The 17632-nt window shown below is 39.6% G+C and overlaps 1 long non-coding RNA gene across 1 annotated transcript; it reads left to right on the top strand.

The window, feature by feature from the left end:
• Window positions 1–11503: 11503 nt before the first annotated feature.
• Window positions 11504–13788, top strand: LOC110730896. The gene is made up of 2 exons (XR_002513171.1): window positions 11504–12093; window positions 13503–13788. It is a non-coding gene; the product is annotated as an uncharacterized LOC110730896 (long non-coding RNA).
• Window positions 13789–17632: the final 3844 nt, after the last annotated feature.

Below are 17632 nucleotides of genomic sequence, written 5' to 3'. Positions count from 1 at the left end.
GGCCAGAAGAGCTTGACGAGGAATCGTCCTCGGACGAGTCTGAAGAGGACGACTCCTCCCCTCTCCCGGAGGGGCCCGCCTCCTCTCTTTGAAAAGGAGCAGATTTGTTAACTATTAAATTGGAAGGGGTCACTATGACTCCCCCCACAGAATTGCCGGCATCCAGGCCGCCTTGTCTCACTTCAACATCTGGCGCCTGGTCAGATGTTTCACTAATCGGCACCCTGTGGGAGGAGCCGTCTGAATTTGAGATCCTAGCTGTCTTTTTTGTTCTGGCCATCCTGCTCTGCATAGACACAGATACAGTCGGACTTTGTATAAAGGGCAAAGATGGGTCCGGAAAAGGGCAGGCGGCACTCCTAGTCCTAGATTCAGCCGTCCCCGGTGACCGGCTGATCACTAACCTAGGTCGTGTCGTGTGCTTCCGTGGTGCCATTTCAGAAAATAAAAAGAAAATTAAGAGTAAGAGAACTGAGTTACCTGAACGAGTGACGGTTGATGAAGTTCTGGAAATCCGGTGCAGTCGGCTTGTCAGAACAGGCGGTAGGCAGAAAAAGTCCAAAATGTCAGAGCAAGTTCAGGGGTCCGAATGTTCTCAAATAGTTCTCAAAGTGTGAAAATGACTCAAGGCAACTCTCCCTTATATAGGCGAAGTGAGAAGGCGAAGGGTCACTTCCAGAATTCAAAATTTGGGCGGGAAAATCTCTCGTCCATTCGCCGACTAACACCTGTAGCAGGCCGTCGCCCGTTACAGTGCGACACCTGTCACAGGTAACACGTGACCAATCACGTGCCACCTGTGAGGGGCAAATGATTAGGGGATTTTGCTCCTACCAATCGGAATGCGCCACGTGGGCCAATCAGGACCTGCCAAGTGTCCCCTAGTTGGAACTGTCAGGGCTTGCCACGTGGCACGCGCTTATTCGTCCACCTTGGACCTGTTATGTCACGACATGTGGCATACTCCATGCCTAATGGAGAAACCGGCCACCCAGGCCCAACTTCCGAGGGAAGCCCAATCGGCCCTAGGTTTACCTAAACCTAGGATGGGCACGTTTCCCAAGGTTATAAATACCTCCCTTAATCCTCATTAAGGGGGGGGGGACAAAAACAACACGCGAAAAACATTACGGAACACACTAATAACCGGCTGATCTCGCTAACAAAGCAGATTACCTACATTAAACATTCTCACCTAGAGAGACCTTATTACTTTAATTTCCGCATTAATTACTCCTTAATCAGGTACTAACTTGACCGTTGGAGGCGGAGCTCACAGGAGTCTCCGTTATTTTGCAGGTACATGCGTCCGGTTCCAGTCTCGGAATTGTAACTCTCCCGCAGGACATCAGAAAACCCCGAAACACGCCTCTCGCTCACTCCTTAGCCATCTCTGATGAGGAAAACGAGGTTGATCCCTCATCTCTCAACAAACCTGTCAAAGAAATCCATGCTGTCGAAGAAGAGGAGGAGATCTTTTTCGACGCCATGGATAACCTTCCAGAATTAGCAAGTAAAGAGGACTTACAATTTCTTACACTGAATATGATGGAAGGATCACACTTGCTAAGTGAAGCCCTCAAAGTTGTAAGAGAACTTCAGAAGAAATATGACGAGGTTCCACTCTCAAAAAATAAACCTAAGAGAGAGTTCACACCCATGGGAATAACCTATGATGCTATTTTTTATCATCTCTATGATCAAGGACTAATCAAACCTATTGGCCCTACTGAGGATCCAACACTAGAAAAACGATCTTTAAGGTGGGATCCCAAGTCCTACTGCAAGTACCATCGAGGAAACGGTCATACCACAAATGAATGCTACAGGTTTCAAAACCTCATTCAAGATCTTGTGGAAGCTAACAAGATCCCATTACCTCTAGCTAGTAAGGGAACGAGGAAACACTTTTCTTTGCAAGTAATCGATGAACCCAAGAAGAGTAATAAACTCTAAACTCCAATTGGGATTCCATATGCACAAATGTTCGAAATTCTCTTCGAGAGGGGCGAGATCAAACCTCTCGAACCAAGACCATTTGAATCATTAAAAAGGACAAATAGATATTATTGTCAATATCATCAATCAGGGGGTCATACTATAGAAAACTGTTTTAAATTCAAGGATTTAATTCAGAAAATGATTGATGATAAGAAGCTAGTCCAAGTTCCACAAGAAGAGGATGCAAATATTAATGGAGTTTGGGATAGCGACGAAGAAGACATCTATTTGAAAGACATGGTAGGACCTCCACCTTCGGTGTCATATGCCATGGATAACTTTTGGGTAGAAGAAGATTCATTAATAGACGTCCTCACAAGATCCGGGAGAATGCAACCTCCTGTTTTAACACAACCCATGCCAACCACACAGCAAGTTCCCATACCTATCATAGAAGATAATTACATCGTCAAACAGTTCAAGAAAACCAAAGTTGAAATGAACGTATGGAAGCTTCTGGAAATGTCTCGATAACATAGGTTGGCCGTAATGAATGCCTTGGATAAAATAGGCATAGATTCTGACACCACTCCTGAGGGGTTGGCTAATTTCCTCACGAGTGATCTCCCTAGTCCCATCAACTTGATCACCTTTTCCGGCAAGGATTTTCCCCCAGAAGGTGACAAGCATTATAAGGCATTGAACCTCACAGTGGTATGCAAGAGAATGAACGTCCCTATGACTCTTGTAGACAATGGATCAACCATTAATGTCTGTCCACTTAGAACTGCGAGGATGTTAGGCATAAGGGATGAAGACTTAACCCCGTCAACGCAAGGAATAAGAGCCTATGACAACACTCGTCATCAAGATCTTGGTAAAATTACTATGAATGTAACGGCGGGAGCAATAGAACGCACTACTACTTTTCAAGTAGTAGATATTAAAGCTTCATTCAACCTATTGTTGGGACGCCCTTGGCTTCATGACCTAAAGGTCGTCCCCTCATCTCTCCACCAACAAGTAAAAGCAATAGTTGGAGGAATTCCTATTACCATCGATGCTTCGCCTATGAGAATTAAACCTATAGAGAATCCAATAATTAATGTGGAGCACGATGAAGATTTGTGGGGCTTTAATGAAAAGGTCTCCTTAATCGAGGAGGATGAAAGGACCCCTCTCTGCCACGACCCCCATTCCAACATGATCGTAAATGCTATTCTGAAGAAGCAAGGACATTTTCCTGGGATGACCCTAGGAAAGAAGAAAGGAATAGAGAAACCGCTGGAATCACCTGACCTCCCTAAATTAGACACTTTCGGACTTGGTTTCGAACCGACTCGGAAAGATCTCAAGGGAGCCCAGGAAAAGTCGAAGGCACGTAGGGACGCTCGCATTCAAAAGAAAGCAATCCCAATGGATCAGTACCCTTTTACCTGAACCATTTATCGTAAATGGCATAAGGAAACCGGGATTAGAAATTTTCTTAGATTACTATTTCACAGACGAAATCCCAACTCCTGACCACAAGGAGAAAGCACCCCCATGCTTTGACTTTAATGTCATGGGATTATTATTTGGGCGAGAAAAGGATGAGCCGACATACAAAGGGGATAACTCCTTGCTCATTCAGGCAGTCCTACAAAGAGAAAGCTTCGATCCCTTGAAGCTAATCACTCCAGCAGAAGGATCACTACAAGGGTGGTGCAAGACCGTCAAGGTGACTGCTCCAAGTGGAAGGAAGATCTCCATCACGACAGGGCAAGGACCGATGTTCAAAGAGTCGTCTAAGTCTGAGTCAGATTCTCTCCCTATAGAGTCATCTAGGTCCTTTGTTGTAGTACCTCTTCCTTCTATCCTTTCCCCTAGAATAGTTAGTGATCAAGTCCCTGAGGACATATCACTCTTTGATGTAATGATATCAAAGTATAATAATATGACTTCTTCTCCTTACTCTTTGTGTTCTTCTTTAACCCAATATGACGACCATTGCTTAACTAACAATGAAAAAGACAAAGAACTCATTAAAGCAATGGAAACACTTGAAAAGAAAACACCGATAATTGAAGAAACTAAGACGGTTGATATCTCAAATGATTCAACCAATAAAAGGGAAGTTAAAATCGGACTAACACTTAATGAACAAGAAAGAACCGATTTAATTAACTTGCTTAATGAAGATATGCCAGGCATTAATAAAGAAAAAGCTCAACACACTATACCACTAATTCCAGGAATGAAACCTGTAAAACAAAAGTTACGTCGAATGGAACCCGACGTAGCTCTTAAAATAAAAGAGGAAGTTCAAAAATAAATAACTGCAAGTTTCATCAAGGTATCCAAATACCCCGAATGGGTCGCCAACGTCGTCCTAGTTCCGAAAAAGGATGGAAGGGTAAGAATGTGTGTCGACTATCGAGATCTAAATAAGGTAAGTCCAAAGGACGACTTCCCTTTACCACACATCGATATTCTGGTGGATAACACAACAAATCACGCATTTCTCTCGTTCATGGATGGATACGTAGGCTATAATCAGATTCTCATGGCAGAAGAAGACATGGAGAAAACAACCTTCATAACACCATGGGGTACTTACTGCTACATGGTAATGCCATTCGGGTTGAAAAACGCGGGTGCTACTTACCAACGTGCAGCGACTGCCTTACTCCATGACATGATGCATAAAGAAGTCGAAGTATATGTGGACGACATGATTGTAAAGTCAAAAGATCGCCCTGGCCATCAAGTAGCCTTAAGAAAATTCTTCGAAAGGTTAAGAAAATATAATATGAGGTTGAACCCATCTAAGTGTGCTTTTGGAGTCACCTCAGGCAAGCTTTTGGGTTATGTCATAAGCTCTAGAGGAATAGAGATAGACCCAATCAAGATCAAGGCAATCATGTCAATGCCATCGCCCAAAACCGAGAAGCAAATTCGAGGATTTATTGGCCAATTGCAATACATAAGCAGGTTCATATCAAAATTGACGACAATATGTAAACCGATCTTTAAAAAGCTTAAAATGAATGTACCAGTAATATGGGATGACGAGTGTCAAAAAGCCTTTGAAAAGATCAAAGCCTATCTCGCAAATCCTCCCGTATTAGCACCAGCACTTTCGGGAATACCTCTTAGGCTGTACCTAACAGTTAACAAAGAGACAATGGGAGCTATGCTAGCACAAGAAGTAGAAGGCAAGGAAAACGCGATTTACTATCTAAGCAAGAAAATGCTCGAATATGAGGCACGCTATACACCACTTGAGAAATTGTGCCTCGCCTTGGTGTGGGCCACAACCAAGTTAAGACATTACATGCTCGTGTATACAGTCTTCGTAGTTTCCCGATTAGATCCACTCAAGTATTTGTTCGAGAAATCTACCCTCAATGGGCGCATATCGAGATGGACAGTCAATTTAGCACAGTTTGATGTAAGGTTCATGCCACAAAAAGGTATCAAAGGATCTGTGGTGTCAGATTTTCTAGCGGACTTTCCAATAGAAGACTCGACGCCAATACACGACAATGAATTTCCAGATGAAGATTTAATGGTCACTGAAGATGATACTTGGACCTTGTACTTCGACGGAGCCTCAAACCAAAAGGGATGTGGCGTTGGAGTATTACTAGTATCACCTAAAGAAGAGCATGTTCCAATCTCCATAAAGCTTGATTTCGACGTTACCAACGACGCTGCTGAATACGAAGCATGCGTGGTAGGCCTTGAAACAGCTTTGGCATTGGGAGTAAAAAAGTTACGGATATTCGGAGACTCATCATTAATCATCAATAAAATCTCCAAAAGGTGGAAAGTAAGGAGCGAAAGTCTAGCCCCTTACCAAACCTATCTGGAAACCCTTACTAATCAGTTAGAGAAGGTAGAATACACATATCTACCTAGAGAAGAAAATCAATTTGCTGATGCTTTGGCAAGGCTAGCCTCGATGGTTAGGATTCCTATGGAAATCGAGCAAATGCCTCTAACTATAGAAAAAAGGCACAAACCAGCATATATTCAAGCTATAGAAGATGATGAAGTAATCCGGGACGAAGAAGAACCGTGGTATACAGATATACTCAATTATGTCACCAAAGTAGAATACCCTCCCCATGCTGACAAAAGAGCAAAACGAGCATTAAGACTCTTGGCTTCCCAATACGTACTCATAGACAACGAGCTACATAAAAGGGTACCTAAGGATCGAGCTCTCTTATGTATAGGAAAGAAGGATGCCCAAAGAGCAATGAGGATAGTCCACGAAGGGATTTGTGGAACTCACGTAAATGGCAAGATGTTAGTCCAAAAGATAATGCGAGAAGGATACTATTGGACTACAATGAATAGGGATTTCCATCAATACGTAAAAAGATGCCCTAAGTGCAAAATCTACGCTAATTTACAACACGTTCCTCCATCTTTGCTCTACACCTACACGTCGCCATGGCCGTTCTCTACATGGGGAATTGACATCATCGGCAAAATCACTCCCCCAAGAACAGGAGATCACGAATATATCCTAGTGGAAATTGAGTACTTCAAAAAGTGGGTCGAATCACAATCATACGCTAAACTCACCGCAAAACATGTAGCACTCTTTATCGAAAGAAATATTATTTGTCGATACGGAGTCCCACATGAAATGATAAGTGACAATGGAACTCACTTTCAAGCCGAATGTGAAGAATTGCTACAGAAATATGGCAATCAACATCATCATTCTTCCCCTCGTAAACCTCAGGCAAATGGAGCAGTCGAGGCAGCTAATAAAAATCTAAAGACTATCATCGAGAAAATGACGAAAAATTACAAGGATTGGCCTGACAAACTTCACTTCGCATTGTGGGGATATCGCACGTCAATTCACACAATAACAAGAAATACACCATTTTCCTTGGTTTATGGAATGGATGCCGTACAACATGTCGAACTAGAGATTCCATCTCTACGTATCGCATTAGAAAGAAAACTCGATGAAGTTGAATGGACTAGGGCAAGATATGAGGAGCTAATTCTACTTGATGAAAAACGACTAGAAGCTCTACATCATACTCAATGTTACCAAACTCGTATGGATAGGCATTTTAATAAGAAGGTCAAGACACGAAACATCAAAGTAGGAGACTTGGTGTTAAAAGCATTAAGGAAAAATGTTTTAGATCCAAGGGGAAAATTCAGACCTAATTGGTCTGGACCCTTACATTGTCAAAACAATTTTGTCAGGAGGTGCAGCAAAATTAACTGACATGGATGGCAATGAGTTCTCAAACATGACAAATATTGACCAACTTAAGAAATACTACCCATAATTACTTGAGTAGGATACTCAAAAGAGCTACGTTTGGCCTGATTCCTTAAGAAAAGATACGTAGGCAACCCTTTATGGGTGCGGCCACTTTATTTTTTTTCAAATCTAGCATCCCAGACTTAATAATAAATTCAACAGAAGATCGACGAAATATCGGCGTCACAGAAAAACATTAGCGTCGGACGACAGCCTCCGTCGCCTAACGCCAGACTACCGCAGCTAGCGCCAGTCGCAGAATTGTGGCGCTGTAGGGAATAATTTCAAGCCTTTAAAATCCCACTAGCTTGAACCCCATTGTGATCACACACTAAAGTACGGTGGCGTCCAAAAGGGAAGAAGATAGAGCAAAAGAGTCGCCAACAAGTTTTTAAGGAACTTGTAAACCGTTCACGAGGTAAAGGTTACACCCCTTAACGATCCAAGAGATCGTCAACTCCATAAGGTCATGAACCAAATAAGGGTTCGGGGATGAAGGTACAAATCCAACCTAAAAGAGATTGAACCTGCCCTAATAATAGGCCTCTACTTTATTCTGCTCGTATTCATGTGCGCTTTCTGATTAACATGCAATCAATAGGATTAACCCTAAACCTGTTTAATCTATGTTGGTTGAATTTAATGCACACATAAACTATTATTGGTGATCACTTGAATTATAATCACAATTAACCTAACAAGATTATTAATTATCTTATTAAGCGTGATTGCAAATACCAATTCCCTTTAATCTGCAATAAAAGGTGATCAAGCAATAACAATATACAATAATATGCAACATAATAAATAATCATCATCAATCATAATCATAAATGTTAGAAAGAACATAGGAAGCATCATATTCTTAATCATGCTTAATATTAAAAACACCCTAGACATGATACTAGGAATCATAATAACAATAAACACATGATGTCTACATCATAAAATCAATAAAGTACTTACTTGGATGCCTCGTACCTCTTTCTAATTACAAAATACACACGTTAGTAACTTCAAGGAAAATAATAAACAAAGCAATTAAATTAAATAATTGAAAGAGAGATTTGGGACCAAACCCTCAGAAATTAAACCTTTCACGTCTAGGGAGAAGGCAACTTCGAATATGGCTAGGTGTATCAAGATCTTGTGAATGCGGAATTTTGTATAAAACAAGCAAAATAGAAAAGAATACTAAAGAATCAATGTTATTGATGATTGATGAACGAAAGATGATGAATGAAGAGAATTGATGAGAATTGGAAAATTGATGAGAATTGATTAATAGATGTAGATGACGAAGATAGTTGATAATTGGTGAATGAAAACGGAATTTTTGATACGATATTTATAGAGAAAAACATCCAAAAAAGATAATTTATCAAAACAGAGCCTGAAGATCGCAAAACCACCTTGGCGCCAGCCCTGGCTCATTGGCGCCAGGACCAGTGGCTAGCGCCAGGCGCCAATGGCTGGCGTCTGGCGCCAATCCTGATTCCAGGCGCCAAGGCCTGGGGTTGGACACCAAACTGGATTTCAACGCGTTTTCGAAAATCTGATAACTTTCCCGTACTGGAAGATAAAATAATATAATTTCAGTCGAAAATGCTATTTGATCTAATTAAAACTCTAAAGAATCCTAATTGAATTAAGAATGATAAGACCTTCTAGAATGTTCTAGAAGACCAACACCATTCCTAATTACATTAGGAATGATAAATCATATTAGGCCCTCCCCTAGATCATTGGGCCGTACTTAAAACTCAAATCGGGCCCAGTTTAGTAAATTGGCCATAAATTCCTCAATATTTATCGGAATTGGGCTTATAATATATCGTTGGAAAGGTCTTTGCAAGCCCCATCCTAATACACCACTATTGGACCCATATCATGGACCAACCAAACTGGATTGGCTGTTTTCTTAAAATAAAGTTTTCAAAAACAGAGAGAAGAGAAAAGAAAAGAAATAAAACTTTCCGCAACACTAGACCTTTCCACACTTTCGTTTCATTCGATTATGATCCGACGTGAAAGGCAATCATCACTGGGTTTGGTTTTGGGGAGACACAAATGGATGTCTGCAGAAGCCCCCACTTTGACTGAGTTTGGAGAAACGCAAGTTTCGAAAACGAAAGTCAAAGTATCGATAGGGACGGAGAATGATTCAGAACGTTCTGCGATCCTAAATCTATCTTGTAACGCCGATACCTGCAAAACTAGCATTAGTTAAACAGATAAATGAGTTAAGAAACGCGTATCTTGCACCATCGAGCACACGTCTCTGAAAGTAACCGATTGTTGCTGCTACTGCTGTTTTGATGACCTCCTGCAAGCTAGAGAATGTCATCCCGCTTGAAAACCGCTACGCCTTGTAACTGCTTCCAAATTAGAAGATTGCTTCACCTGAAACGATCCTCTCCGCTGTGATAATATTCCACGTCCAAGGGAATACCACCAAAGATTATTTCTCTTGAAACAATCCTCATCCGCATTGATAATATTCCACGTCCAAGGGAATACTATCGAAAATTGCTTCCCTTGAAACAATCCTCAGTTGTTTGTGACAACTCTCCACAATCAAGGGAACGCCGTCTTGCTGTTTGTTTTGACAATCTTCCGCAATCTAGGGAACGCCGTCGATCAATGTTGCTACATCTTGAGCCTTTTCTTGAATCATAGTGACAACCTTTCCAATCATAGCAAAAGTCGTCGAAGACTGCCCATCTCGTGCTATCTTCTCAAATCTTGGGTGACAACCTCCACAATCTTAGCGAATGCCGTCGAAGACCGCCCATCTCGTGCTATCTTCTCAAATCTTTGGTGACAACTTCCACAATCTTAGCGAATGCCGTCGAAGACCGCCCATCTCGTGATATCTTCTCAAATCTTTGGTGACAACTTCCACAATCTTAGCGAACGCTGTCGAAAATAACTTTACTTGAAGTCATCCTCATTTGATGCGATAATTTCCCAAGGAAAATACCGAAGATCCATGCCTGTCGATCCTTAAAAGTTCGCCTGAACTTTGCTTGTGCTATGCCTGTATGTCGGCGCTCTTTGCTCTTGAACCTGTATGTCGGTGCCCTACACTACAACAAATTATCACTTGTGCCACGAATTATGCCACGGAAATTCCAAATTCGTGGCATAATATCATCTAGCCACGAGAAAATTGAAATATGATACAACACCTAAATAAGAAGAATAATTTATGCCACGGGTATTTATTTTTCGTGGCAAATATCATACTTGTGCCACGAGCTGAGTAGTGTTTTTCCCGTGGCAAACTTTTCATTTGGGCCACGAGTAGTAGTTGTTTTTCCCGTGACAAACTTTACACTAGCGTAAAATAAATTATAGTTGTATATATGATCTATTTCCAATACACACTTAATTTTCTTTATAAATATCCTCAATTTTATTCTAAGTACGCTCAATTTAGGATTCTCCTGAACTATTGTTTATAGTTACTAAACCAGTTTTTGTTGGTATAGAATTACACTAGTAGAAAAAGCAATTAGGCAGAGAAATGCACTAGTTTTTTGGGGTTATTTTGGCCCTAAAGTGTCCAAATTGAGCTCAGATTTGGCAAATATGAAACATAATTACCTCGTTTTGCGTATTAATAAATTTCTCGATTTGCGTATTTACATTTTAATATGTAAAGCGAGGTATATAAGTTTGTTTATTGACAAATCTAATCTCAATTTGGTCCCTCTAGAACAAAATAGTCCCCCGAAATCTTTAACGGAACATGTTACAACTCGCAAAAATCAATAAAAAATATTAAAAATTGAAAAGTGGGCCCCACTAACGGAATTTTCTAACGGTGGGATAACGACAAAGTTATTATATACTCCCTTTGTCCCAGTTTACTTGCAACATTTTGACTGGACACGCTTGCCGATGCACATGTTTGACCGTTGATATATTTTATTATATATTTATATAAGTTATAAAAAGTTTACATCAAGAAACTATACATTAAAATAGACCCAACAACATCTTACATGATTACATTTACTTTCATATAATAGTTAAAAAAGATGGTCAAAGGGAGATGTGTGAATAGTGCAAAAAGTCAAACCGTTGCAAGTAATTTGGGACGGAGGGAGTAGTTATTAAATAAACTTGCGGGTTACTATATAAAAGTTTCAAAAAATAAGAGCACAACGTAGAATTTGTAAAAGTAGCGAGTTATATTGTAGAATTTCCCAATAAAATTTAGATTTTGTAGGCCCGATTTATATCAAATTGGTGTTAAAACATGGTAGTAATAAAATAGAAATCGGATTAAGGCATAAATAAAAGGAACCTAAATAAAAACACCGATTATCAAAAATGTGAAAAACTCAAAGTTAGCGGTTTTCATTTAACCTGTGCTTTGATTAATTTTCCAATTCCTTCTTCTCTGCTCTCAAAATTCATTCTAAACCCATACCCAGAAATGCTTCATCTCTCTCCTCTCACAATTTTCAAGTTTTTTTTCATGACTACATCTTTATAGTCTTTCTTAGCTTCACAATCAGTCAATCTTTCTCGTTTTTAGGGCGATGGACTGATGGTGGTGGTCGTGTCGGTGATTTTTAGGGACAAAATGAACCATTCCCTCATGTGGTTCCTCACCTCCACGGCGTTGTCCGTTTCACGGCTTTCGACCCATCATCCTCAACCATTGTCTGCAACTCCTGGATTCAATTCGATTAATAAGGTAGAAGTCAAATCAAATTTCCTCAAGATCGAAAACATCTATCCTTAATTCGAGCAAAATAGAAAAATACTAGACCTAATTTTGAGGCAATTTTGGTGCATTGATTCAAGGAACAACAAATTCGAATCAATTTCGAACCAAAAATCAGAAATTTGAGGTTAGGGTTTTTAATTTGATTTGATTTAAATTGATTTGCTTATTTGCTTTCAATGAAGCTCCACTGTTCGTGATTTAAAATCCCCCCTTTTTTCCCTTCCTTTTATTGGTTTTTTTAAGGTACTTGCTCAATTCGTACCTTCTTGATGAATGTATACAAATTTCAAGCGTTTTTTTTAATTTGGTGATTTTTGTTAATTTAAACAAATTATCTTAATGGATGTTTGTTATGTATATCTGCATTTTGAATTTAAATTCTGGTCATTTGTGATATACTGATATAGGTGGTTGTTGATGGTAGAAATTGATGCCTTGTAACCTTAGTTTGATTATAATGTGTTCTGAAACATAATAAATTGTTGGTAAAGGGTGAATAATTGACAGTCACCATTATCCTTGCCAATGCAAGATAAGCTAAGTAGTGAGATTGATGATTCCAGCTTATAGTAAACCGAATCTTTTTAATGAAATTGTTTGATGAGGAACAAGTTAATTGAGTGAAGATGTGAAATTATGAGTAAACTAATAAGATAAGGAACTTGATTTTGTTGCTATAAAACTATGATCTTAAATTGGTGTATTTGTATTGATGTTTTCTTTACTATCCAAGTTTTGAATATTTAATATAATGCTAAATTTGCAGTGATTAAAAAGTAGATGAAAAAATAGATAAATTGTCACAGAGTGAAAATTTTGGTTTGCAATCAGAAAGTGAGGCAAGAATGTAATCATGTAAGCCTTTTGTGCTAAAATAGGCAGGGGCTGATGTGACATTCATTCAGCACATGTGTATGGATTGACCTGATATTCCTAGTGCTTGAATACTGTTGTTTGTAAAATTCCCTGAGATGGTTGAAGTTTGATACAGATTCATGCTGAAAATTCTGATGAGGCCTAACTATGTACCAAATATAATAAATGCGAACTAGTGATCCAATTGTAATGGACTAAGTTAAAATGTACCTTTGTGTGGGGTATTTTGTGACATTTTTTTGAAATCCATGTATGACAGTCACCTTGTTCTAGCAAAATAGTTTTGGTAGAACTTATTTACTGGTAATAAGGCTAACTAAATTGACTAAGCATTTTTTTGTTTCAGTAAGTACACTTATGATGAGAGTTATCATATTGCTCCTACGTTCATAGTGCACTGCAGGGATATACATTAAAGATGTTGACTATTAGCTTTCCCATTTACATATTTTGTGGTTGTGTTAGATCATTTTTCTGAATTTTTTTTTTTTTTTTTTTTTTTTTTTTGAAATGCAACTACTCTAATACATCCTCTGTTGCTGACTCGAACCCTGCGATTCTGATGTGTTACATGGCTCAAATCAGTTGTTTGTTTGGCTGTTTTAGTGGATGTATGTGCTGCTGTAAATATTAATCTGGTTTGTGTGGCTGTTATAGTGAATGTATGTGTGGCTGCAGTTGCTCGTGGCTGGTGTTGCACTTTGCTGCTGCTGCTGCTGCTGTTGTTGTTGTTGCTGCACGATGTTTTGGTTCTGCTGTTGCTGATGTCTGCTCTTGATGCTCATTTTGCTCTGCTCCTGCTGATGTATCCTCCTGAGTCCTGATGCTGATGTTGCTATGCCCCTGCTATTGTGGTTATGCTCCCATTGTAATTTTATTTTTCTTGTATGTTTATTAAAGTGTAAAACATTATAGCTATTATATGTGCAAGTCTTTGTGGCAATGTTTATTAGCCACGGTAGAATTTGTGGCAGACAATTTGTTAGCCACGATAATATTTGTGGCAAGTGAACTTGTTTGCCACGTGTATATTCGTGGCATAAAAATTGAAATTTGCCACGACATCCATTTTTCCGTGGCAAATTCCTAGCCACGGCCTCTTGTGCCACGGGAGTAAATTTCAGAATTCATGTGGCTAAATTACATAGCCACGGAAATTTCAAACTTGTGCCACGATTTTGCTCGTGGCACAAAGGTCAATTTGTTGTAGTGCTATGCTCTTGAACCTATATGTCGGTGCTTTTTGCTAATGAGCCAATGCTTAGGCGCTTTAAGCTAAGTGAGACGATCTTTTCATCAGGTCGATCACTTTACGTAATCAAGCCGATTACTTAATCATGTCAAATCGCTTAGAGGGGCTAACTGGCGTACCAAGGAACCCGAAATTGCTGCATGAGGTCGAAATCATCTTCGAGCTCTGTTGTTGCTGAGATATCTCTGGAGCCAAGAATTGACCCTGTCGCTGAATGCTGTGATAGGGTCCTCCCTGTTCTGCTGCACCTGTGTTTATTTTGACTATAGAACTTTGCCAATCTCTTTAATCATCTTAGGGTTGACCAAAGGTTTAGCATTGCTTGACTCATTGACTTGACACGACTCAAGGTATAAGCTTGACTCGATGTGATTGACCGACTCGAGGTTGACTCAACTCAAAGTGTTTGACACATGTATTAGACTCAAATCAAAATGATATGACACGACATGACTCAGTGTGTACATGACTTGTGTGTCCATTGTAATGTGATCGTACGACTCGAAAAAAACAAAAAAAATTCGTCAATTGTGGAGGGTACCGACTTTCTCCCGAAAAAGAAAGACGCAAAAAAGAATCGAAAGTTTGAAGATGCATGTTGAATGAGCTTAGTCAAATGTCATTCGATACTATCTCTCAAGGTGCAAGGATTAATCCATCCTAGGCTATCTCAATGGTTGACTCCATGATGAAAGTATTTGGGTAACTTAGGCACGGAGGCTAAGTACTTCATGCTTCGTGATGCAATGACAATTATGAGTGATGAGTGATGCGACAAGGCATGCTTCAACGTTAAGATTTCATGACAAAGGGTTCCTAAGGGAAATATATTTGGTCATGTATGTGTGATGTGTGTGATAGTGACACTAAAGTTAGGCCGCAAGAGCTAAGTGTGTGGAAAAATATTATTGTTAGAAGAGCCAAATAATGGTGACTCTTAGGCTAGGTAAGCTAATGATGTAGGGATCAAGCCCCCAAGTCTAGCTCTAAATGAATAGGGATGAGCACAGGGGATCCCTTGATATGATCATGGTGTAAGTGTGTGAATGTGAATATGAAAGCATGTTTATTACGGCCGCACCTCGATGTGAAGTTGCCTACGTATCCGTTAGGAATCAGGCCGAACGTAGCTCTAGCCAAACCTCGCACAAGTGTGTATACCTCAAAAAGGTCTTTTTAAGGGCTGTAACATGGTTAGGCTAAAGGTTTAAAAAAGAAGGGGATAAAGGCTCAAGACCCTAGATAAGCCCCCAAGGTGTGTAACCTTGCTTTTGAACATTTGTATTTTTATGCTTGAGGTTTTCTACTCTTTTTTTAGCTCTTTCTTTTGCTTTAGCATTTATTTTATTTTAATAAGTGTGAGCAATCTCGATCATGCGGTCTATCACTCACTTGGCATTCATGTTTCTCAGGCACGATACCGAGCACTCGATAAGAGACGCAATCTGAGACATGTTCTTATCGAAGATACTTTCATATCAAAGACATTGGAACACTTACCCTTTTGTACACTTGTTGTCTTTTTTTTTATTATTATTGCTTATTATTTTTTTTGCTATTGCTTTCTTTTGAATTTGCTCAAGCTTTCTTTAGAATTGCATAAGTTACACACCATCCCATCCCAAGGTTAGGTAGATGTAGGTTGAAAAAAGAAGGGTCTATCGTTAGACGAGGCTCAAAGTGGTTTATGAAGAAAAGATTTGTAAATTAGAAAGGCGAAAGAAGATATGATGTGGCTACAAGGGGTGCCTCAAATCATTGGTATACCTTGTGCTTAGCTCGACATGGATCTTTTTTTTTTTTTTTGAATGCAATGTAATGAAATGATCATATTCAAGGAAATAAATGCTCATTTTATTAAAAAGGGAAAAAGGAAAAAAAAACTTATAAAATTAATCTAAAAGAAAAGAAAAGGTGCCTATGCTAGACTTATTGGGGAAAGGAAAAAAATGAAGAAGAAATAGAAAAAGAGGTCACGAAATCTTGTCGTTGCAGCTCGCCTCTTGTCTTGTGTCATTTGCTTCATCATCACCCAGTCTTCTTGTTAACTGGAGGCATGGGAAGCTTGTTATTATCAATCAAATGTTGGATAGCCTCCTTTAGTTTCCAACAGCTCTCAGTAGTATGACCCCTACCTTTATGGTACTTGCAGTGTTCGTCTGGATTCCAACTAGGCAATCTCTTTTCAGGTGCGGGATCTTGAATAGGTCCAATGGGAGTAATAAGTCCTTTGGCATGGAGTCGATCGAAGGCAGTATCGTAACTCATCCCAATGGGGGTGAAGTCTTTCCTTAGTTGCTTCTTAGATCCTTGGTTATCCATGGCTAAAACTTCACTGAGATCAAAGGTACTAACATTGTTACTAGAGTGGGCGTTTTCGGAAGAAGAAGGATTGTCGTTCTTCTTTCCTTTCCAGCCACCGTGGTTACTATTGTTAGTAGCTTTTTGCTTTGCAAGGTCATCTTCGATTTCAATTCCGATGTCATAAACGGCCTTGAAAGTATTCAAATTGTGTTGATATTTTAGGTGCTTCGAATACTTTTCTTGGAGATTCTTGATAAACATCCTCACGGAATCCTTTTCGGTGGGGACTTCAATCATCTTGGCGGAAGTTTCCCTCCACTTATTAAAGAAAGAAGTAAAACCTTCATTTTCTTTTTGTCTTAACATCTCAAGTTGTCTATGGTCGGTTTCAACTTGGATATTGCACTTGTACCTATCAACGAAAGCGTTCACGATTGATTCCCAGGTAGAGGTTTTCTCCTTGTCAAGGGAGAAGAACCATTTTTGGCAAAGGGTTTCAAGAGATAGTGGGAACAGAGAAGGGAAAACCTTCTTATCAATACCCTTAATGGTCATTATAGTTTCAAAAGCTCTTAAATGGAAGTAAGGATTATCTGTTGCCTAGAATTTTGGGATGTCGTAGGCATTGAACTTCTGCGGAAGAAGATCTTTGTCCACCGAGACCCCTTGTGATGTAAGCTCTTGAAACTTGTAATCTCTAGACAACTTGCTTAGGATCTCTTGCATGAGGTCCATCTGTTGTAGCTTCACGGGATCATCAACCTTGAGGGTGAGCAGCTTCAGTGTTTCAGTCATGGTAACCAATTGGTTCCTAAGCTCATTGACTTCTTCTTGAGTTTCCATTATCTTCTTAGCCTTCCTCTTTTGACGAATCGGTTTATCAAAAAGCGAGACTTGAATAAAGAGGTTGTCCTTGATTAATCGTCCTTCTCTCCTCGACCAAGTACTGTGGAAAGGAATTTGGGGATACTTATTGTTAATTATTTGACTCAAACTTTATTCTACATGCGATTGATGGAGGAAGTGAAGAAAAATTGGAATAGAATGTGAAGAAAGAATTAAATGGAGGGATATGAAGAACTAGGAATAAAATGTACCCCCAACTTAAACGACGGAAAAGACCGACTCATGCATGAACCTAAGACATGGCCATGGTGATGTGTACTCAAAGTGTGTGCTAAGACTAGTGAGTGTAGGTGACATGTTAAGACTCGTGTCATGACCATGTGAC

Source organism: Chenopodium quinoa, unplaced genomic scaffold (assembly GCF_001683475.1).
Source record: "Chenopodium quinoa cultivar QQ74 unplaced genomic scaffold, ASM168347v1, whole genome shotgun sequence".
In the NCBI taxonomy this organism is placed as follows: Eukaryota; Viridiplantae; Streptophyta; class Magnoliopsida; order Caryophyllales; family Amaranthaceae; genus Chenopodium; species Chenopodium quinoa.
Note: the sequence above shows the minus strand (reverse complement) of the source record. Positions and strands in the feature narration are given on the sequence as shown.